The 22,975-nt window shown below is 48.3% G+C and overlaps 2 long non-coding RNA genes across 2 annotated transcripts; both read right to left on the bottom strand.

The window, feature by feature from the left end:
* Positions 1-3,895: 3,895 nt before the first annotated feature.
* LOC139702338 (uncharacterized) lies at positions 3,896-7,318 on the bottom strand. The gene is made up of 3 exons (XR_011704955.1): positions 7,157-7,318; positions 6,791-6,974; positions 3,896-6,108 (listed from the first exon to the last, which is right to left on the bottom strand). It is a non-coding gene; the product is annotated as an uncharacterized lncRNA (long non-coding RNA).
* A 597-nt stretch (positions 7,319-7,915) lies between these two features.
* On the bottom strand, positions 7,916-20,514 carry LOC139702359 (uncharacterized). Its single transcript, XR_011704999.1, has 6 exons — positions 20,308-20,514; positions 15,860-15,942; positions 14,021-14,134; positions 11,686-11,798; positions 9,797-9,910; positions 7,916-8,024 (listed from the first exon to the last, which is right to left on the bottom strand). It is a non-coding gene; the product is annotated as an uncharacterized lncRNA (long non-coding RNA).
* Between the last annotated feature and the right edge of the window lie 2,461 nt (positions 20,515-22,975).

A 22,975-nucleotide genomic window follows, 5' to 3' on the forward strand; every position in this document is an offset into this window, starting at 1 on the left:
TTCTGTGTGGTTGTGTGCCTTCTTTGTCATTTTCTTAAGTTATTGGAATAGTCAGATTTATGAACCACGCATGAGGTCTCCAGCTATTACAGATGGTGATAGCTTATCATTCTCACCATCATTGTTTTACCAGATGCAAAACCAAGGTTGTACCTAGTTCTGGACCCTGGACAAGGTCACCCAGTTAAAAGGGATGTGAATTCAGCTCTACCAACTCTGATGCCTTTGCCTCTCCCCACACTACCCTTTGCAAGACAAAACTAGGTAACATATTTTTCCTTTCTTGATAATCTCATGGAAAAAGTCAATGTCAGGCTAAGTTTGGTAGATCTAGGAGGGTATTTTCCCAAGAGGGGGCTTTTCCCCTAGTCCAGGTGGGTGGAGACTGTCCAGTCTGGCTCATACCACTGCCCAGAACCCAAGAGCCCAGATGGCTTTCTCTGGAATCCAGAGTCCCCTTCAGAGAGGAGTGTGAGGGTGAGTTAGGAAGCTGCTTCCAGGCTGGACTCCCAGAGCAGCCAGAGATCCCTCTCCAGCTTGCCCCACAGGGTCAAGGTCCAGAGGAGGCCAGTAGCTCCACCCTTGCCCCCTCACCAGCAGGCTGGACCCACCTAGCCCCGCCCACTGCCTGTTGTGAGGACTGCAACCTTTGTTTAAAGTACTCACTTGTTTTCCTTGGATGAGTTCCCTGAGTCAGCACAACACCTGCTCAAGGGCCCAGAAGGACTGGTGGGTGGTCCTGGGGGAGGAAAGGCAGGAAGCAACCAGTGGGCACTGATGAGGCGACTGCGATGGAGACTGCCCAACTTCCCAGCTTCTGTGGTCTTGGGCAGTACAGCAGCATCTTTGGGATGGAATCACTGAAGAGGCCTCATGGAGTGGTAGCATCTGGTGGCAGCAGCAGCAACATGTAGCTGCTTCAGGCGTAGGGCATCAGGCGAGGGAGGTCCGGAGTTGAGAGTTGGCGTGGGGGTGGCAACAGCTGAGGTGTTGGCATCCAGCTGCAGTTTGGGAGATCCCTTGCTGCATACTCACAGTGGCGGTGGCAGCAGAAGAGTCCAGAAGCTGCTGTGATGACAACAGAGGGATGTTGCCATGATCATTTCTGTCCTGCAGTGCCACAGGAGTCTGGCTGCAGTGGGTGAAGTGGGCATCCAGTGCTGCGTATCGCTGTCATGCGTCCATGATGGAGTCTGGTGGTGGCAGCAACAACATGCAGCTTCATCCGGGAGCCGGCATGGGGCACTGGAGTCAGGCATCATGGCGGGGGGTGAAGGGCATTGATGTTGGGCCCTTGGTGGGCAGCATCATAGTCCAGCTGGGGTTTGGGAGTTTGGTTGCTGCACGGTGGCGGCAGCACCAGTAGAGTCTGGAAACGGGGCTGAGGACACAGAGGCGTCCAGTGGTGAGCATCTTCATCCTGCTGGGGTAACAGGAATCCTGCTGCAGTGGCATCTGGCGACCATGTGGGGAGTCCGATGGCTACAGTGAAGAGCTCCAGGCTGGCGGCGGCAGCGAGGGCGCAGGGCAGTGAGCCTCAGAGTGGAAGGGTGACGAGAGGCTGGAATGGCCTCTGCAGTGGCTGTTCCAGGCCCTGGGTCTTGGTCCTGGCTGAGCGGCCTGTTCAGGAAGCAGCACGAAAGGGGGTGGCAATACCCAGGCAGCTGCTGAGGACCTTAGGCTGCCCACACCTGCCTCGCCTGGCACTGGCCATGAGCCCGCCGGGTGGCTGCTCGCCCCATCCCTGATGTGGCCTCTGCAGGGGAACTAGGCCATCTGCCAGGTGAGGCAGCCTTGGGAGAGGACCCCCACCTTCCTAAGAGACATCCCACCTGGGCTGTGGGGGGAGAGAGCAGAGGAACTAGGACCTCTTCATCCTCAAAGTGCATTTCTGATTGGAAGCATTTCCTCTCAGAACTGGAACAGGACAAGGATGCCCTCTCTCACCTTCTACTCTACATAGTCCCGGATACTCTAACCAGAGTTTAAACTATACTGCTGTTTAAACTCCACTACAGCTTAGACTACATGACAGAGCTGTAGATGAAAGAAATTAAAGGGATAGGAATAGGGGAAGAAGAACTCAAACTATCCCTATTTGCTGATGACATGATTCTACACATAGAGGATCCAAAAAAACTCCACCAGAAAACGTCTAATATTAACAAATTCAGCAATGTCACAGGATATGAAATCAATATCCATAAATCAAATGCATTTCTATCTATTAGTGATGAACCCTCTGAAAGAGAAATTAGGAAAACTATCCCATTCACAATAGCCTCAAAAATGAAATATTTGGGTATAAATTTAACAAAAGAGATGAAAGACCTATACAATGAAAACTAAAGAAAGAAATTGAAAAGACTTTCAAAGATGGTGGACCAGAGGGAAGCAGCATCTGTGTTGCTCTGTGATCCAGATCTCTCCTAGTATGAATTCTGCATCTCTTGAGAGTGTTAGAGGCCCCTGTACAGCTTCTCTCTACAGAAATGACCAGCGCTGTGACCTCGCTCAGGAATCCGGGCCTCAGTGTCCGAGCAGGACCCAAAGCCAAAGTTGCAGTTCACTTAAGACTCGGCCAGCGCCTTAGCAGAACCACCTACCAACACATCTGCAGACCACCGAGACTCTGCTCCACTCCCACGCAGGTCACTCAGCTGCTACCTCCCCACAGCACAAGGCCATCGGTTCCCCTGACATCACCAGACACCCCGGCTCTGGAAGCACACCGACTACATCTTGGAAAGCATTCCTTGCCATTTTGAGGTGGGCGTGGCTATCCGATCCCTCCCCTTTTGAGCAGGTACCTGATTCCAATTCCTCCCTCATGGAATTAATATTGTCAAAATGGCCACACTATCAAAAACCTTATACAGATTTAATGTGATTCCAATTAAAATCCCAATAACATTCCTCATAGAAATAGAAAAAGTAATCATGAAATTCATTTGGAAAAATAGACACAGAGAAATCCTTATTGACAAAGCAATCCTTAGCAAGAAGAGTGAAGTAGGAGACATCACAATATCAAACCTTAAACTACTACAGATCTGTAGTAACAAAAACGGTATGCTATTGGCACCAAAATACACATGTAGACCAATGGTCCAAAATAGAAGATACAGAGAAAAACCCACATAAATGTAGTTATCTCATTCTTGCCAAAGGTGCCGAAAACATACGTTAGCTAAACGATAGCCTCTTCAACAATGGTGCTGGGGAAACTGTAAATCCATATGTAGCAGACTGAAATTAAACCACGATCTCTCACCTTGCACAAAACTCAAAGTAGATCAAGGACCTAGGAATTAGACCAGAGACCCTGTACTTAAGAAATAAAATCAAGAATTAATAATGGGATGGATTCAAACTTAAAAGCTTCTGCTCAGCAAAGGAAACAATAATATGAAGAGAGAGCTCACAGAGTGGGAGAACATCTTTACTACACGCACATTAGATAAAACACTAATTTCCAGGATATATAAAAAACTCAAAAACTTCAACACCCAAAGAATAAATAACCCAATCAATAAATGGGCTAAGGAAATGGACAGACGCTTCACAGAAGAAGATACACAGTCGATCAACAAATATATGAAAATATGTTCAACTTCACCAGAAATTAGAGAAATGCAAATCAAAAGTACTCTAAGACCATCTTACTCCAGCCAGAATGGCAGTTAACAAGAATACAAGCAACAGTAAGTGTTGGTGAGGATGTGGGGGGGAAAGGTATACTCATACATTGCTAGTGGCATTGCAAATTGGTGCAAACACTCTGGAAAGCAGTATGGAGCTTCCTCAAAAAACATGGAATGGAACCTCCATTTGACCCAGAAATTCCACTCCTCAATCTATACCCAAAAGACTTAAAATCAGCATACTAGAGTGATGCAGCCACATCAATGTTTATAGCAGCTCAAGTCACAGTAGGTAAACTGTGGAACCAACCTAGAAGTCCTTCAAGAGCTAAACTGATAAAGAAAATGTGGTATATGTGCACAATGGAATCTTAGCTTTAAAAGAGAATAAAATTATGACACTTGCAGGTAAGTGGATGGAGTTGGAGAATATTATGTAAGTGAAAAAAGCTAATCCTCAAAAACAACAGGCTGAATGTTCTCCCTGAGAAGTGGATGCTGATCCATAATGAGGGGGGCACGGGAAGAATGGAGGAACTTGGGGCAAAGGGGAAGGATAGGAGGGACGGGCATGGGGTAGGAAAGAGGGTGGAATGAGAGGGATATCATTACTCTAGGTACATGCAGGACTGCACATATGGTGCAACTCTACATCGTGTTCTACCAGAGAAATGAAAAGCTGTGCTCCATTTCTGTACAATGAACCAAAGTGAATTCTGCTGTTATGTACAACTAATTAGAGCTAATTAATTTTTTTAAAGTACATTTCTGTGTCTAAGGGTGGCAGAAGACCAAGACCAAGGACGGCACGTCTTGGGGTTCCCTCTGCCATCTATGCCCTCCACTCTTGTCCCGCCCCAGGGATGCGCTTTGAGGGGGAGGATTTGTAGCCCCACCCCCCACTGCCTCTGCTCTGAGTGGCCACAGCCCAGGAGAGATGTCGCTGGGGAGGGTGGGTGTCCTCTCCAAAGGCTGCCCCGGCTGGCAGCGGGCCTACTCCCCCCGCAGAGGCCGCAACCCAGGGAGGGGCAGGGCGAACCCGGGGTGGGGCGAGCTGCCACCCGGGGGGCTCAGGGCCGGTGCCAGGCGCCACCTGCGTGCGCAGCATAAGGTCCTCAGAGGCTGTGTGGGTACCGCCGCCTGCCGTGTCCTGCTTCCTGAGCAGGCAGGCCCTGCCAGGAGCAAGACAAGTGGCCTGGGGAAGCCACAGCACAGGGCACCCCATCCTCTGGTCGCCCTCTGACTCTGAGGCCCGCTGCCCTACGCTGTCGCTGTCGCCACAGCCAGCGCTCCACACTGTGGCCACTGGAGTCCCGACCTGGCCACCAGCAATGCTGCCAACACCTCCACTGCACTGGAAGCAGACTCCCGCCACCGCCAATGGATGAGGATGCTCCTATTTGGACGCCTATTTCCATGCAGCCACCGATTCAACTGGACTCCCCAAAGGGCCTTAGGGCGCCCAGGCTCCCTGATGAATGCCCTGCCCGCAGAGGGATGCCGCTGGTTGCTGGGAACCTCCAATGTGGAACCCTAATGTGGAACGTTGAGGATGACTGCTGTTAGCTTCCACCCTGCAACTGGACTCCTCCATAGGTGGCGCCTACACCTCCAGGCTTGGGCACCCCATTTTATCTGTGCCACCTGTTCATCCTGCCAGGGGATTAATTCACTAATTGGCTTTAGGCTCTCATAACAGGATCATTTCCCCTCTAAACCTTCTTGCATTGTCTCCCCCATGAGCTTTTGAGGGACACCAAGAAACTCAACCATATCGCGTCTTCATCAGATAGCTTAGCAAGATCTTCTTCATGACTTGCTGTAGCTTCTACATCAGCACTTGCTGCTTCACCCTGCACTTGTCTTATATGGAGATGGGCCGCTTGCCTCCAACATCATGAACCAAATTCTGCCACCTTCAGACTTCTTCTGGAGCTTTCTCCCTTCTCTTGGCATCAGACAAATCTAATGTTTTGGCCTTATCTGGATGCAGTTTTGGCTTAAGGGAACGTGGCTTGTTTCATCTGTTCTCCAGACTATGAAAACTTTATCCCTATCAGCTGTTTTGCTTTCTTATCATTCACATATGCCCTGGAGCAGCACTTTAATTTTCTTTATGAACATTTCCCTTGCATTCTCATTGGGACTAACTATTCAAGAGGCACAGCTTCTTTTTTTTTTCTTTTCTTTCTTTCTTTTTTAAACAGTTTTAGATCAACAGCATGCCTTTCTTTGTTTTTTTTTTTTTTTTTTTGTAGTGCTAAGGATTGAACTCAGTGCCTCATACATTCTAGGCAAGCACTCTGCCACTGAGCTACAGCCCAGCCCAAGGCACAGCTTTCTATTTGGAATGCATAACATGGAACTCTTCCTTCTATTCCAACTGTTCAGTCCATTACAGAGTAATTAACTGGTCTAACTTCAATATTGTTTCTTAGGGAATGAGAAGAAGGTGAGTCATGATCTGTGGAGCAATAAGAAGACACATATTAAGTTTGCTGTCTTATATGAACAGGGTTTGTAGTGTCACATGACATCTAACCTAGTTAACGTCACAGAACACAGTAGGGGATAAAATGCCCTGAAATCCTCACCACCCTTTAGGCAGTCATCTCTGCTCCATGCACAGGGGCCCCACAGGTCCCCTGTGCTCTAAGGGGGCTCCATCTTCAGCTATTCAGTGCTGGGGTGGCACAGACTCAAAGACAGTTGGAGGATGTAGCAGGGAGGGGTGGTGTCTCCCTGCCAGACCTGGCTCTTTCCATGGTGTGGCCCAACCTTCTTTTCCTGCTGAATCCTGTCCCCCTCCATCCCTGCACCCCCAGCTGCTCACAGGTCATTCCTCTGCCTGAAACACACACTCCCGCTGCCTGGCCTTGCTCATGCAGTCCCCTCACTCGATCCCCTCCCTCTCCTATTGGTCTCCCCCTCTGCACGAATTCCCCAGCCACACCCATCTCTTCATTCTTCTCTGAGCCCCCCACCCCAACTTGATGGGTCCCCCCCTTCCAAGCTCCCCGCATCTGGCCTCCCCTGCAGGGTTCTGCACATGAGGCTCTGGAGCCAGATTTCCAGAATTCCAGTCCCAGCTCTTCCAGGCAGGACCTTGACTAACTCATAATTCATGTCCTTTCCCAGAGCCTCACCTTTACCACCAGGGAAATGGGTGATATGATTCCCTCTGTAAATATATGCAGCCTGGTTCATGGAGGTATTGATGCTCCGAGGTGGAATTCAGGGTTCCTGTAAGGGGGCGCCTTTTGGCACTTAAAGGAGTGGCCCTCGTGGCTCCAAGAACAGAGTTGGTTTTTGTCCCCTGTAAAGTGACCACTATAGGGATGGTCTAGTTAGTGGCGCTGAATATGTCGAAGCCCCATTTACCCTGTAAATGCTGTCTCATGCTTCTCTTTCCTTTACTTGGGGAGGAGATGAACAGAACCCCAAAGACAGACATGAGATCCGGGAGCTAGTTTGGGCTCCCAGGTTCCTGGATTCCATGGGGACAAACTTACAAGTCAAGGTGGCCTTTCTGAAGGTGGTGATGGTTCCTCCCAGGAGAGCTTCAGGGGTTCTGCACGGTCAGGCTTTGGGGGATGGCATGAATTGCACAAACATCAGTGGTTGCTTACCCTGGTTTGTATTTTGCCTTCTCTCCCTTGGTCCTCATGGTGGTGCTCTGCCTAGGGGCAGGCCCTTGAGCTGTTCTATCCCAAACTTGCCCCATGGTGTTCTCTGGTTTCGGGGGTCCCTCTACTTTTTTAGCAGATGCACATTTCTGCCATGGGAGATGGAAGAACTGGGGACAAATCTGTCCTCCAAGTTGCAATTGAGGCAACTGACACTGGCAGCATTAAGGGGGATGAATCTTGGTTGTCCTATGCTGACTGGGGCTGCCTGTTCTTGGGACAAACACTGTTCACAGTCCCTGGCCTCTGAGTAGCAGCTGCAGAGGCTGATGGACTAGTTGCTCCAGTGGACTTGCAGCCTGGCTGCCAGCAGAATGTGTGTGGGTGCTGGCACGGGCCCCCACGGTGGGATTTCTACGTCTGTCAGCACCAAGGGCTGAGTGGGTTGGGCTGCCCAGGCTGGGGGGCCTGCTATCAATGGTGGGAATGGAGATACCCCTGGACCTGGAGCTCCCAGGTGTCCAAACTACTGACAGCTGGCAGAGGTGGGGGCTCTGGGCTTCTTCCTGTCAGAAACCACAGGTGGGATGGTGGCTCCAGGGATGAGGGGCTTCTTCCCTCGGGGAGCGTGTTTAGGTACCTTTCAAGACGGCAGACTGAGGAATCAGACCAGAGACTCTGCGTCTAATAGAAGATAAAGTTGGTCCTCATCTTCATCTCGTGGGGGCAGGCCCCAAATTCCTTTATAAGACTCCTATAGCACAAGAGTTAAAACCAAGAATCAACAAATGGGACGAATTCAAACTGAAAAAGTTTTTTCTCAGCAAGAGAAATAATATGCGAGGTGAATAGGGAGCCTACATCCTGGGAACCAATTTTTACCCCTCAAACATCAGATAGAGCTCTAATCTCTAGAGTGTACAAAGAACTCAAAAAGTTAAACAACAAAAAAGCAGATAACCCAATCAACAAATGGGCCAAGGACTTGGACAGAAACTTCTCAGAAGAGGACATACAATCAATTAACAAATACATGAAAAAATGCTCACCATCTCTAGCAATCAGAGAAATGCAAATCAAAACCACCCTAAGATACCATCTCACTCCAGTCAGAAAGGCAGCCATTATGAAGTCAAACAACAATAAGTGCTGGCAAGGATGGGGGGGGGAAGGTACACTCATACATTGCTGGTGGGACTGCAAATTGGTGCAGCCAATTTGGAAAGCAGTATGGAGATTCCTTGGAAAGCTGGGAATGGAACCACCATTTGACCCAGCTATTCTCCTTCTTGGATTATACCCAAAAGACCTAAGAAGAGCATACTACAGGGACACAGCCACATCAATGTTTACAGCAGCACAATTCACAATAGCTAGAATGTGGAACCAACCTAGATGCCCTTTAATAGATGAATGGATTAAAAAATGTGGCATTTATACACAATGAAATATTACTCAGCACTAAAAAGTAACAAGATCATGGCATTTGCAGGGAAATGGATGGCAAAGAAGGCCCAGTGTGAGAAGGTGGCTGTAGGCAGAGCGGGACAGCCATTGCCAAGGAAGAAATGCTCATCCATGGGGAATACGGGTAGGCCACAGAAATGAAAGTTTCCTTTGCCGTCACATCAATAGGGGGACCTCTGAGGCTGCCACCACTTCTGGAACTGGCCTGTCCAGTCACCACTGAGGACCTGAACTGGGAGAAACAGAAAGCTCCGCAGCACATCCACTGCCTTCTGATGGGTGCGTCCCAGGCCATCTAGGACAGCTATACCATGCCCCCCAACCCCAGCCCATGTGTGGGCCCCTCTACCTGGGAAGGGGCCAAGCCTCTGGCATCAGTGGGCCTCAGCCAGACCTTGCCTTACCACCCCAGCACTGCCTCCCCGCCCAAAGTGCGTGGGCGCTGCTCTCTCCTCCCAGAGACACCCTCCTACCTCCAAACTTTGTGTCCCCCTCTTCCACAGCCTGCCAACTGTTCCTTGGCCCTTCCTCCCAGGCCCTCTCCCAGCACCTTGGCAGGCTTGGCTCTGCAGCCAGGGGCTCCCTTGGGGGCCACCCTCATGAACACCATTATGACTTCACAGTCCCCCTTCCCCCACATCTGGGGCTTCCATCTGACTCCAGTAGGAACTTCCTACTCTCTCACCAGGGCCCAAAGCCCAACAGTACTCACAGGGCCTCAGCAGTAGACAGCTCCAGTCTGCCACCTTTTTTTTAAATTTTTACTTATTTTTTTTAGTCATACATGACAGAATGTGTGTGGGTGCTGGCACGGGCCCCCAATGGTGGGATTGCTACGTCTGTCAGCACCAAGGGCTGAGTGGGTTGGGCTGCCCAGGCTGGGGGGCCTGCTATCAATGGTGGGAATGGAGCTACCCCTGGACCTGGAGCTCCCAGGTGTCCAAACTACTGACAGCTGGCAGAGGTGGGGGCTCTGGGCTTCTTCCTGTCAGGAACCCCAGGTGGGATGGTGGCTCCAGGGATGAGGGGCTTCTTCCCTCGGGGAGCGTGTTTAGGTACCTTTCAAGACGGCAGACTGAGGAATCAGACCAGAGACTCTGCGTCTAATAGAAGATAAAGTTGGTCCTCATCTTCATCTCGTGGGGGCAGGCCCCAAATTCCTTAATAAGACTCCTATAGCACAAGAGTTAAAACCAAGAATCAACAAATGGGACGAATTCAAACTGAAAAAGTTTTTTCTCAGCAAGAGAAATAATATGCGAGGTGAATAGGGAGCCTACATCCTGGGAACCAATATTTACCCCTCAAACATCAGATAGAGCTCTAATCTCTAGAGTGTACAAAGAACTCAAAAAGTTAAACAACAAAAAAGCAGATAACCCAATCAACAAATAGGCCAAGGACTTGGACAGAAACTTCTCAGAAGAGGACATACAATCAATTAACAAATACATGAAAAAATGCTCACCATCTCTAGCAATCAGAGAAATGCAAATCAAAACCACCCTAAGATACCATCTCACTCCAGTCAGAAAGGCAGCCATTATGAAGTGAAACAACAATAAGTGCTGGCGAGGATGGGGGGGGGGGGGGAGGTACACTCATACATTGCTGGTGGGACTGCAAATTGGTGCAGCCAATTTGGAAAGCAGTATGGAGATTCCTTGGAAAGCTGGGAATGGAACCACCATTTGACCCAGCTATTCTCCTTCTTGGATTATACCCAAAAGACCTAAGAAGAGCATACTACAGGGACACAGCCACATCAATGTTTACAGCAGCACAATTCACAATAGCTAGAATGTGGAACCAACCTAGATGCCCTTTAATAGATGAATGGATTAAAAAATGTGGCATTTATACACAATGAAATATTACTCAGCACTAAAAAGTAACAAGATCATGGCATTTGCAGGGAAATGGATGGCAAAGAAGGCCCAGTGTGAGAAGGTGGCTGTAGGCAGAGCGGGACAGCCATTGCCAAGGAAGAAATGCTCATCCATGGGGAATACGGGTAGGCCACAGAAATGAAAGTTTCCTTTGCCGTCACATCAATAGGGGGACCTCTGAGGCTGCCACCACTTCTGGAACTGGCCTGTCCAGTCACCACTGAGGACCTGAACTGGGAGAAACAGAAAGCTCCGCAGCACATCCACTGCCTTCTGATGGGTGCGTCCCAGGCCATCTGGGACAGCTATACCATGCCCCCCAACCCCAGCCCATGTGTGGGCCCCTCTACCTGGGAAGGGGCCAAGCCTCTGGCATCAGTGGGCCTCAGCCAGACCTTGCCTTACCACCCCAGCACTGCCTCCCCGCCCAAAGTGGGTGGGCGCTGCACTCTCCTCCCAGAGACACCCTCCTACCTCCAAACTTTGTGTCCCCCTCTTCCACAGCCTGCCAACTGTTCCTTGGCCCTTCCTCCCAGGCCCTCTCCCAGCACCTTGGCAGGCTTGGCTCTGCAGCCAGGGGCTCCCTTGGGGGCCACCCTCATGAACACCATTATGACTTCACAGTCCCCCTTCCCCCACATCTGGGGCCTCCATCTGACTCCAGTAGGAACTTCCTACTCTCTCACCAGGGCCCAAAGCCCAACAGTACTCACAGGGCCTCAGCAGTAGACAGCTCCAGTCTGCCACCTTTTTTTTAAATTTTTACTTATTTTTTTTAGTCATACATGACAGAATGTGTGTGGGTGCTGGCACGGGCCCCCATGGTGGGATTGCTACGTCTGTCAGCACCAAGGGCTGAGTGGGTTGGGCTGCCCAGGCTGGGGGGCCTGCTATCAATGGTGGGAATGGAGCTACCCCTGGACCTGGAGCTCCCAGGTGTCCAAACTACTGACAGCTGGCAGAGGTGGGGGCTCTGGGCTTCTTCCTGTCAGGAACCCCAGGTGGGATGGTGGCTCCAGGGATGAGGGGCTTCTTCCCTCGGGGAGCGTGTTTAGGTACCTTTCAAGACGGCAGACTGAGGAATCAGACCAGAGACTCTGCGTCTAATAGAAGATAAAGTTGGTCCTCATCTTCATCTCGTGGGGGCAGGCCCCAATTCCTTAATAAGACTCCTATAGCACAAGAGTTAAAACCAAGAATCAACAAATGGGACGAATTCAAACTGAAAAAGTTTTTTCTCAGCAAGAGAAATAATATGCGAGGTGAATAGGGAGCCTACATCCTGGGAACCAATTTTTACCCCTCAAACATCAGATAGAGGTCTAATCTCTAGAGTGTACAAAGAACTCAAAAAGTTAAACAACAAAAAAGCAGATAACCCAATCAACAAATGGGCCAAGGACTTGGACAGAAACTTCTCAGAAGAGGACATACAATCAATTAACAAATACATGAAAAAATGCTCACCATCTCTAGCAATCAGAGAAATGCAAATCAAAACCACCCTAAAATACCATCTCACTCCAGTCAGAAAGGCAGCTGCCGCAGTCTGGCTGGGCACAATCAGAAGCCACTTGTCAAAAGAAACTAACTTTATTTTTAGAACAAAACACGCCAAACAAACAGCCTCTCAGGAAAAACCCCTCAGAGCCCAACTGCCACCATCGGCTTTCCACAAGCCTCTCTCTCCTCCCACAAGCTTCTCTCCACCTCCCACAATCCTCCTGCTATTGAGGCCGATTGGCTGGGTCACGTGGGCAGAGCCAAAAAGTCCCCCAATGAGCAGCTCCGTGGTCTGAAAGGACAGGGAAACCGTCCAATGAGCATCACCGCAGAGGAGCCAATCAGCTAGATGTTGCTGGGGCCCAGGAGCCAATCAGCTAGATGTTGCTGGGGCCGCTGTGAGCCAATCATCAGCCGGCAGCTGGATTGCTGGCAGCTGGAAGTTTGCTGGGGCCCCTTTGGCTGTGGCTCTCAACAGGCAGCCATTATGAAGTGAAACAACAATAAGTGCTGGCGAGGATGGGGGGGGGGGGGGAAGGTACACTCATACATTGCTGGTGGGACTGCAAATTGGTGCAGCCAATTTGGAAAGCAGTATGGAGATTCCTTGGAAAGCTGGGAATGGAACCACCATTTGACCCAGCTATTCTCCTTCTTGGATTATACCCAAAAGACCTAAGAAGAGCATACTACAGGGACACAGCCACGTCAATGTTTACAGCAGCACAATTCACAATAGCTAGAATGTGGAACCAACCTAGATGCCCTTTAATAGATGAATGGATTAAAAAATGTGGCATTTATACACAATGAAATATTACTCAGCACTAAAAAGTAACAAGATCATGGCATTTGCAGGGAAATGGATGGCAAAGAAGGCCCAGTGTGAGAAGGTGGCTGTAGGCAGAGCGGGACAGCCATTGCCAAGGAAGAAATGCTCATCCATGGGGAATACGGGTAGGCCACAGAAATGAAAGTTTCCTTTGCCGTCACATCAATAGGGGGACCTCTGAGGCTGCCACCACTTCTGGAACTGGCCTGTCCAGTCACCACTGAGGACCTGAACTGGGAGAAACAGAAAGCTCCGCAGCACATCCACTGCCTTCTGATGGGTGCGTCCCAGGCCATCTGGGACAGCTATACCATGCCCCCCAACCCCAGCCCATGTGTGGGCCCCTCTACCTGGGAAGGGGCCAAGCCTCTGGCATCAGTGGGCCTCAGCCAGACCTTGCCTTACCACCCCAGCACTGCCTCCCCGCCCAAAGTGCGTGGGCGCTGCTCTCTCCTCCCAGAGACACCCTCCTACCTCCAAACTTTGTGTCCCCCTCTTCCACAGCCTGCCAACTGTTCCTTGGCCCTTCCTCCCAGGCCCTCTCCCAGCACCTTGGCAGGCTTGGCTCTGCAGCCAGGGGCTCCCTTGGGGGCCACCCTCATGAACACCATTATGACTTCACAGTCCCCCTTCCCCCACATCTGGGGCCTCCATCTGACTCCAGTAGGAACTTCCTACTCTCTCACCAGGGCCCAAAGCCCAACAGTACTCACAGGGCCTCAGCAGTAGACAGCTCCAGTCTGCCACCTTTTTTTTAAATTTTTACTTATTTTTTTTAGTCATACATGACAGAATGTGTGTGGGTGCTGGCACGGGCCCCCACGGTGGGATTGCTACGTCTGTCAGCACCAAGGGCTGAGTGGGTTGGGCTGCCCAGGCTGGGGGGCCTGCTATCAATGGTGGGAATGGAGCTACCCCTGGACCTGGAGCTCCCAGGTGTCCAAACTACTGACAGCTGGCAGAGGTGGGGGCTCTGGGCTTCTTCCTGTCAGGAACCCCAGGTGGGATGGTGGCTCCAGGGATGAGGGGCTTCTTCCCTCGGGGAGCGTGTTTAGGTACCTTTCAAGACGGCAGACTGAGGAATCAGACCAGAGACTCTGCGTCTAATAGAAGATAAAGTTGGTCCTCATCTTCATCTCGTGGGGGCAGGCCCCAAATTCCTTAATAAGACTCCTATAGCACAAGAGTTAAAACCAAGAATCAACAAATGGGACGAATTCAAACTGAAAAAGTTTTTTCTCAGCAAGAGAAATAATATGCGAGGTGAATAGGGAGCCTACATCCTGGGAACCAATTTTTACCCCTCAAACATCAGATAGAGGTCTAATCTCTAGAGTGTACAAAGAACTCAAAAAGTTAAACAACAAAAAAGCAGATAACCCAATCAACAAATGGGCCAAGGACTTGGACAGAAACTTCTCAGAAGATAATTGGTGTTAGGGCCCAGCAGTGAAGGGTCAGGCGATTAGAGGCGATGACAAGTTCAAGGGCAGAAGGTTGCCCTCCTTTGCAGAGGAATAGGAGAGCCTAGGAGGGGTTGAGGAGTGTGCTTTGGGCACCAAGGCACACACCATTTGCAAGCTCACTGGAGAAAGCAGGCATTCAGGGTGCAGAGGTGTGATGTTACCAGAGAAGGCCACGAGATGGGTAGTCAAGGGGCTTGCAGAGCACAGGGACCTGTCCTGCTCAGGAGATGGCGGCAAATAGTGCAGGAAAGAATAGCAGGGCCAAAGGGAATGGGGCTGCTGCCGCTTCAGCCCAAGAGTAGCTGGAAGAACGATCCAGTACCCACTGTCCCCCTGCCTCGCTGTGACCTGACACACGCGATTCCACCCACTCTGCCGGGAAATGCAAGGACCCACTTGTGAGTATGAAATAAGAATAGCACAGCTCAAACCCTGGCCCATTACTAGAGACTCAGTTGACTCCCCCTCTTTCCTCCCTTGTTTTCAAAGTTTGCGCCCAGTCCTATTAGAGAAGTCATTGCAAAGACATTGAATGAGAAAATGAAGCATTCACTTGAGACTAAGAAGGGAAAGAGGATGGGGGACAGCAACACGGTGGATAATAGGTACCAAAACATAGAGGGGAAGTAGTTCTAAGGTTCCTGGCTCACTAGGGCAACCTCAGGGCAGCAATTAATTACACCTTTCAAAATAACTAGAGGAGAAGTGTTTGAAGGTTTCCAGCACACAGAAACGATAATATTTGAGGTGATGGAAATGCTAATTACCTTAATTTGATCATTATGTGTTCTATACATCTATCTAATTACAACGCACTATCCCATAAATAAGCACAAACATTGTATGTCAATTAAAAATGAAATTACATTTAAAAAGAACGCATATCAAATCTGCCTGGATATGCTTCCAGAATCATATAGCCGATGTGAATAACTCTTATCTTAATGTAATATCAATGAAGTCGTGACACTTTGTGCCTTTTTGTGAAAAATAAACCGTGTAATCAATTAAAAATGAAAATGAGATATTCAAATTAATCGAAGACTTTGCACTAGCAGTGCAGAGAAGAACAAACTAAAGGGTCCAACGGGGAACCTGAGGACTGTGAGACTGCATCTGCAGTGACCTAAGCACCTGCAGTGACCTTGGCTGTTGGCTAAGCCCAGGGAGGCAGTGGTAGAAAGCAGAGAGAGGCACTTCCGGTGACACTGATGAGGGTAACTGGTCTGGTCTTTGTGAGTAACCGGGCCTGAAGGAGTGAAAGACAGGCAGAGCCCAAACTGTCTTTGAATTTTCTACTTCATGCCTGAATACACAGGGATGAGAGAAGATGAGCCGGTTTAAGGAAATTTGATTTGATGTATGATGAGCTTCAAGTTACATGTGGAATTCCAGAGAATTAGCAGCAGATGGTCAAAAGAGCCAAACAAACCTGAGTTCAAATCGCAGCCCTGCCACTTGTTAGCTGTGTGACTGGCTCACTTTCAAGACCTCTCTGAGCCTCCATTTCCTTACCTGCCAAAAGTGAAAATGAGGAGAGTTACTGCTTGAAGAATCAAGAGGAACAAAATTCCCTGGCAAAGGATAGATCTCAAGGAATGCTGGCTTCCTGTTTTATTTTTAAAATGTTTATCAGGCCGTTGTGATTGATCTGGGGTTGGCCTTAGACCTCCAATTGTAGATTTGGAAAACAATGGACTAGAAGCGAGGGCTTGAGTGTAAGCAGGTTGAGATCAATTGCCTTCTGGAGGAACATGTCCTGTCAAAGACCAAGAGGCTTTGAAAGTACATTTTAAGTTAGCTGTCTTCTGTCTTCCCATAAGGGACGCAACTCGATTTAGCTGTACAAATATTTATGCACCAGACACAGTGGAAATGGGGAATCTGAGAGGAATAAGATGCAGTTTCAGCCCTGGAAGGCTTGCAGTTAGTTTCTTGGAGAGGGTGGACACTTAGAAAACCCAACCAGAGTGCAATGTGGGAAAAGCCATCTGAGGAGCCCCAAGGGAACAGCAAGGAGAGGGTGGTTGGTGTTGCTCAGAGGACTTTGAAAATAAATAGCCGGAATGCAGACTAACATCTCTCCCAAAGCTTTAAACATGCAGGGTAATTCTTCAAATAAGTCAACTAGGAATAATGGCATACACTTACTAGTTCAATGATGTTAATTCAAAGATAAGGAAATCGTCCCCAGATCTGAACCCCGCATTCCTAGGTCACTATGGCCAAAAGAAACAGAAGAATGAAGAATTGTGGCTCTGGGAGCATAGCACTTTCTAGATTCCAACTCAAACAGCTTCTAAACCACATGGGTGATTGGTAATACTGCTAACGAAGATTGGCCACAGTAACGAAAACATTGATCTGTGTTTTTGTGAATGAATGGGTCTAGAGCCTGGTATTGATGTATAAGAAAAAAAAAGACAAGTTTTTCCCTATGAGCTGAGTAGCCACAGAAAGACAGAACTAGAAAGAACCACACAGATAATGGCTCATTTGAAACCCTCTTTTGCTTTGCCGAAAAAGATATCAGAGAGGGGACGTGCATCTTGCAAAGTCACCTAGCTGGGGAGAGCCAGGACAGAGTCCCAATGTTCCTGACTCCCGATTGAGTATTCCTTCTACAACACCATGCTGTCTCTCCAAATGGACCACTTTCTGCAGCTCCCCCAGTTCACACTGCCACCAGCTGTCTGCATGCACACACACTTATCCCTGAATTGACTCCCAAGTGGGCCATCACCTCCTCTGCATGGAGTCCCACAGAGCCTGGTCTCCAGGCAACCCTAATCCAGCAGAGAAGTCCCTCAAGTAAAGGACTCTCTGCTTCTACAAGAGTTCCACAAAACAGCTTCATCTGATATTCCCTGCCAACCAAGGCAGGAAGCTCTGCTAATTTCATTAATAACTTAATGAGATTATTAACCACTTCCCAGTGGGGGAAGATTTGGTCTTTCTTCTTGGTTGTGGGAATGCATCCATTTTCCACACAATCACAGCCTGAGAGGATCATCACTGGGGGCTGCCAATTGTGGGCTTATTAGAAGCAATTTGGACATGAGATTGGATTTTCTTTTCCATACCGAAACTTTTGGTCAAAGCAAATGAACTTGTGCACCTTATGATATTCATATATGAATAAACATTGCTCAGGAAATATTTGATCTTTAGGATTGGCCTGGTGGTAGGATGGTGAGAACAGGGCTGGGGGAGGCAGGGCCCACTCAGTGGACCTGCATAGAGGCCCACAAGTTACCCACAACGCTTTAAAATAACTAACAGAACCACATGGGTCACTGGTCTAATGCCACATAAACTAGGCATATTCAGAGTCCTTTATTCTTGGGCAGAATTACAACTTCTCAGTGTGTGATGCTGGTCAGTGCAGGCTGGTCCAATGCTCTGATTGACTGTCAATGACATCGTGGGGAGGTGGAGGTTTCTACAGAGAAACAAATGGGGCAGGGGTAGGGAGGTGCCTAAGAAAATCATTCATCGAAACTCAGCTGCCATGACCCTGCCAGGCTGAGTTGACTCCTGTCTTTCACACTCTTCACTTAGATTTTGGTTATCTGCATGCAGGTAGGTCTTTTCCCAACCAGGCCCCACCTGCCATGAGGATGAATGGGGAATTCAAGTTCTCACTCTGCCCAGGGATATGCAGGAGCAAGCTCACCCTGGATCCCAAGAGCCAGTTATGGGCAATATTTCCTCCCTCTGACTTCAGTACCTTCATGGCAGTAGCTTTAAACTGGACATAGTAGCAGAGTTTTGAAGAAAAAAAAATCAGCAAATATCACCAAAGGGGCCTTCATTTCTTCCCTGAGTGCTGGGTGTTAAATATTCAGCAGCATGTCACTGACTGCATCCCTGATGCCTGGCACTTGGAAAGGAATAAGCACACAGCTGAAATCGGATAGAGAAATGAATGACCAGGGCCAGCCAACCTGCGTCCCTCAGGTTTTTGGTGACCTGAGCTCTACAGAGAACTGAAGTGGAATGACATCTGGGAACTCATGTGAAGGGTATACAGCTAAACCCAGGCTGCGCAGTGAACTCACCTGATACCCAGACCACAGCCCAGGCCCAAATCCCTGAGTCAGAGGAGAGGTTGTTGGAAATCAGTATTTTCTAAATATTCCCATATGATTTCAGAAAATAGCCAAGTTTGAGAACCTCTGTCCTGAAATCATAGCCATTGTGACACCCCATCCTCCAGTGCCCTGGGTTGGTTAGTCTTGGTTGTCAACTTGGCTGGATTGAGGTGCCTAGGAAACTCATAAAGCATACTTCTAGGTGTCTCTGTGAGGATGTTTCAAGAGATGACTGGCATGTGGGACAGGGAGCTGAGACAGGACAACCTGCCCGAATGTGGGTGGCACCATTCATTAGGCTGAGGGCCCAGGTGGAACAGAAAGAGCAAGAAGGGGTTCCACCCTTCCTGAGTGGGCTGCTGTTGCCCATGGACATCAGACCCCAAGTTGTTTGAACATGGACTTGCACCAGTGACTCTCCAAGTGGCTTCAAGGTCTTCAGCTAAAGATGGGGGCTGTATCACTGGTCCTGCATATTCTGAGTCTTCTAGCTGCTTAGACCCAGCAGCTACTGTCTTCCTGGCTCTCCAGTCTGTAGACAGCCACTGTGGGGCCAGCAGCCTCTGGCCATGTAAACTGACCTAATGCACCCCTTCTTACAGACACTTGGCTGGTTCTGTTCCTCTGGAGAATCCTGACAAGCACATGCTCCGAATGCCCAGGACTGCTATCATTTTAGTGCAAAATGATGGAGAGTCAAGTAAAGGGATGACATTTCACTGGTAGGCTGGTGGTGGAGCCTGGAATGGCACCTCTGCATTTGCTATGCTTCCATTTATGACTCATGGCCAGAATGACCATTTAGTGAGGTGCCCATTTAAGAAAGGACATCTCAACTTCTCTAGAAGAGAAGCGCAGCCCCAGCTCCATCGTCGCCCCCTCCCGGTCCCATGCACTCTGCCCCTCCATCTCTCCACACTTGGGCGCCACAGCTGTGCCCTTCTCTCCATAACTACGTGCCTTTTATTTTCTCTGTCCAAATGTCCAGCACAGATGCCATCTCTTCTTTGAGATCTCCGTGATCTCTCTGGCCATCAGCAAGATAATGGCAAAAGCTGTGGAGGCGAGCAGACTCTGGGTTCAAGCTCCAGTCTGTTTCATAGCTGTGACAATTGGACAAGTCACTTGGCTTCTCTGAACCACCATGCAAAAATGCAACGGGTAACACTTAAAGAAATGAGCATCCTGTGCTGGGAACAGGAGGGAACTAGACCATGCTGTTTTATCCCAGTGTCCGTTCTAACCTTCTCTGGCCATTCATTCTGGTCAGATCCCTCTCTGACCCTCCGTTTCCTCCTCTGAAAACGATGACCTCAGACTTGATGCCATTTAGTTTGATAGGGACTTACTGTCTCTCCCTCTCACTTGGCGTTTGTCTGCCTTCTCTAGTGATTGATCTTTTTCTATATCCAACCTGTCTCCCAGTCTGACTAGGGGGCCCCAGAGAGCACTGAATGTGCCTTATTTGTCTGTGTATCTCTAGAGCCCGGTGCAATGCCCTAAACTTGGGACATTTATCACATTAAGCTTCTATAACCTTAGCTGTCTCTTGTTTTGCAAATGCTTCATCAAATGAGCCTGTTCCAGGGCTGGCTGGTGCTGCTGTGCAGGGGTTCTGTGTCATGACAGAACTGGACTTGCTGCAGCCATTGGTGAATTGCTCTGTATCTGTCAGCTGCCAGCAAGGACCAGCAGATCAGTTCGCTCAATTATGAGAACAGCGATGAGTCAATCAGCAAGGGATTAGCCATGGAATTTAGAGAATGTACTTTAATTTGAAACCCACCTGGAATGATGCATGGTACCATGGAAGGCGCTGGGCAGTGTTCCTTGGATGTGGCCGCAGTAGAGCATCTGATGTCACACCAGGCTTGGGGTCAGAAGGGTTTCCTGACTACTCGACTTCTTTCCTCTGTAGGTCCCTAAGTCATGAGGGGCACTCAGCAGTATCTACTCGGTAATTGCTTCTCTCCCTAAGTATGCCACGGCCAATGTGTGTATTATTCCTCCTTAAATGAGGATTTGCTAGTGGAGCCTGTATTTTTTTTCTTCTTGCTTAATAACAAGTGACAGCAAAGTGTGAAATTAGCTATAATAGGCACCAAAGATGGAATTTTGCAAACTCCCAAACAAGCTGAGAAATCATTCCCTGGCCCTCAAAACACCCAGTGGCACCTCTCTTCCTGATCATGAGTGGGGACAAGGTAATGTGACTTCAGGCACCCTCAGATTTCAGAGCTGGGACGCTGGTGATTCTGCAACGACGGGGAAGTTTTAATGTTGCCAACCCTGGCTCATTTGATCCAAGAATCCCAAAGGGCTGGGCCAGTGCAGAAAAAATGGGCTTTCTGAGATGGAATTGCAAGCATTGCTCCCTGGGGGGACTGACTGATATGTGTGATCTCGGCTATTCATATATAGAATCTTTCCAGGATTAAGGAAATAAAAGAACTCCTAAGATGATCAGAGGACCTCACACTCCTCATGACTACCCTGCCTGCTAGCCACGAGGCCTCAGCCCAGGATGCACCATGGCCACACAGGCTGACTCCTGCAGGACAGCCATTCCCACTGGGGCTGTGTAGCATAGCAGGAGATCTTCTCTCTCTGAATTTAATTCCCTCATTTGCAAAATAAAGACAATGATGTCCTAGTCACAGGACAACTGGGAGGATAAAACTGGGCAGGTGGACAAATGAGGCCATTTTTCCTTCCTCACCGCGAAGTCTCATCCTGATCTTCTAAACTTGCAGGCTTGAGACCTCAGTCCCTTGCCCAATCCTCCCACCTCCCCTCCTCCCCACACCCGGGCTCCATCCTTTATGTTTTCAATCTTTCTATCTCTCTCTCTCTCTCCTCCTAATTTATTTATTTTATTTTGTTTTATTTATTCTTTCACAGCTTTATTGAGGAATAATTGACAAAACTGTACATAGGTACAAAGTGATGCTTTGATATCCATAAACATCTTGAGATGATGACCACAATTAAATTAATGAATATATCTAATACCCCACATAGTTATCTTTAAAAAGAGAGAGAGAGAGAGAGAGAGAGAGAGAGAGAGAGAGAGAGAGAGAGAGAGAGAACTTTTAAGATCTACTTTCAGCAAATTTCAAGTACATAACCCAGCATCAGCACCTCTACTCACCATGCCCCACATTAGGTCGCCTTTTTATGTACTTACTTACTCACCTTGAGATAGAAACTCTCCTCTTTGACCCCGCCCATTCTCATTTCCCCCACCCGCACCGTCCCAGGCAGCAGCCATTCACTCTGCACTTCTCTGAGTTCAAGGTGTTTCTTGGAAATCCATGCGTACGTGAGATCAGGCAGCACTTGTCTTTCTGTGCCTGACTTATTTCACTTAACATAATGTTCTGCAGGTTCATTCATTGTTCTCACAAGTGACAGGATTTCCTTCTTTCTTAAGGCAGTACGCTATTCCTGTGGGGGCGTGTGTACACATTTTCTTTATCCATTCCCCCATCCAGAGACATTTAGTTTCACTCTATATTTTGCCTATTGTGAATAACACTGCAATGAACATGGGAACGCAGATCTCTCTGCCGGATGCTGCTTTCATTTCCTTTGGATATATGTGCCCAGAGAAGGGGACTTCTAATCATATGGGAGTTCTAGTATTTTAATTTTTTTGCAGAACCTTCACACTGTCTTCCATAATGGCTGTGAATTTCCACAATGTCCCAGAGTCCCCTTTTGCCACATCCTTGCCAAAACTCGTAATCTAACGTCTATTTGAGATAGCTATTCTGAAAGGGGCATGCGAGACATTTCATGGTATTTTGATTTCACCATTTGATCATCAGTGATGTTGAACATGTTTTTCCATATACCATTCCATATAGTCATTCATGGGTAGGTCTTCCTTTGAGAAATTTCTACTCAGCTCCTTTGCCCATTTTATATCAGGGAAGTTGTTTCCTTTCTATTGAGCAGTTTGAGTTCTTTTCATAATTCAGGTATTACCCTCTTATCAGGTGTAATGTTTGTAAATATTTTCTTCCATGACCCATTGTGTGTTCTTGGCATGATCATCAAAGATCAAAAAAATGTAGAATTGTATTTCTGGGCTTTCTAATTCTGTTCCGCTGGTTTATATATCTGTGTTTATGCCATTACTATGACATTTTGACCACTATAGTTTTGCATTGTGTTCCAAAGTCAGAAGTCTGAGGCTTCCTGCTTTGTACCTTCTTGCTCAACATTGCTTTGGCTTGTCGGGGTCGTTTGTGATTCCATGTGAATTTTAGGATTTTTATTTTCTACTTCTGTGAAAAGTCTCATTAGAATTTTTATAAAGTTTGCATTGAATCTGTAAATCACTTTAAGTAGTGTGGACATTTTAGCAATACCACTCCTTCCAGTCCATAAACACAAGCTATCTTCCCCCTTTATTTGTATCTCCTTCAGTTTCTCTTATCAGTATTTTA

Source organism: Marmota flaviventris, chromosome 17 (assembly GCF_047511675.1).
Source record: "Marmota flaviventris isolate mMarFla1 chromosome 17, mMarFla1.hap1, whole genome shotgun sequence".
NCBI classification, from domain to species: Eukaryota; Metazoa; Chordata; class Mammalia; order Rodentia; family Sciuridae; genus Marmota; species Marmota flaviventris.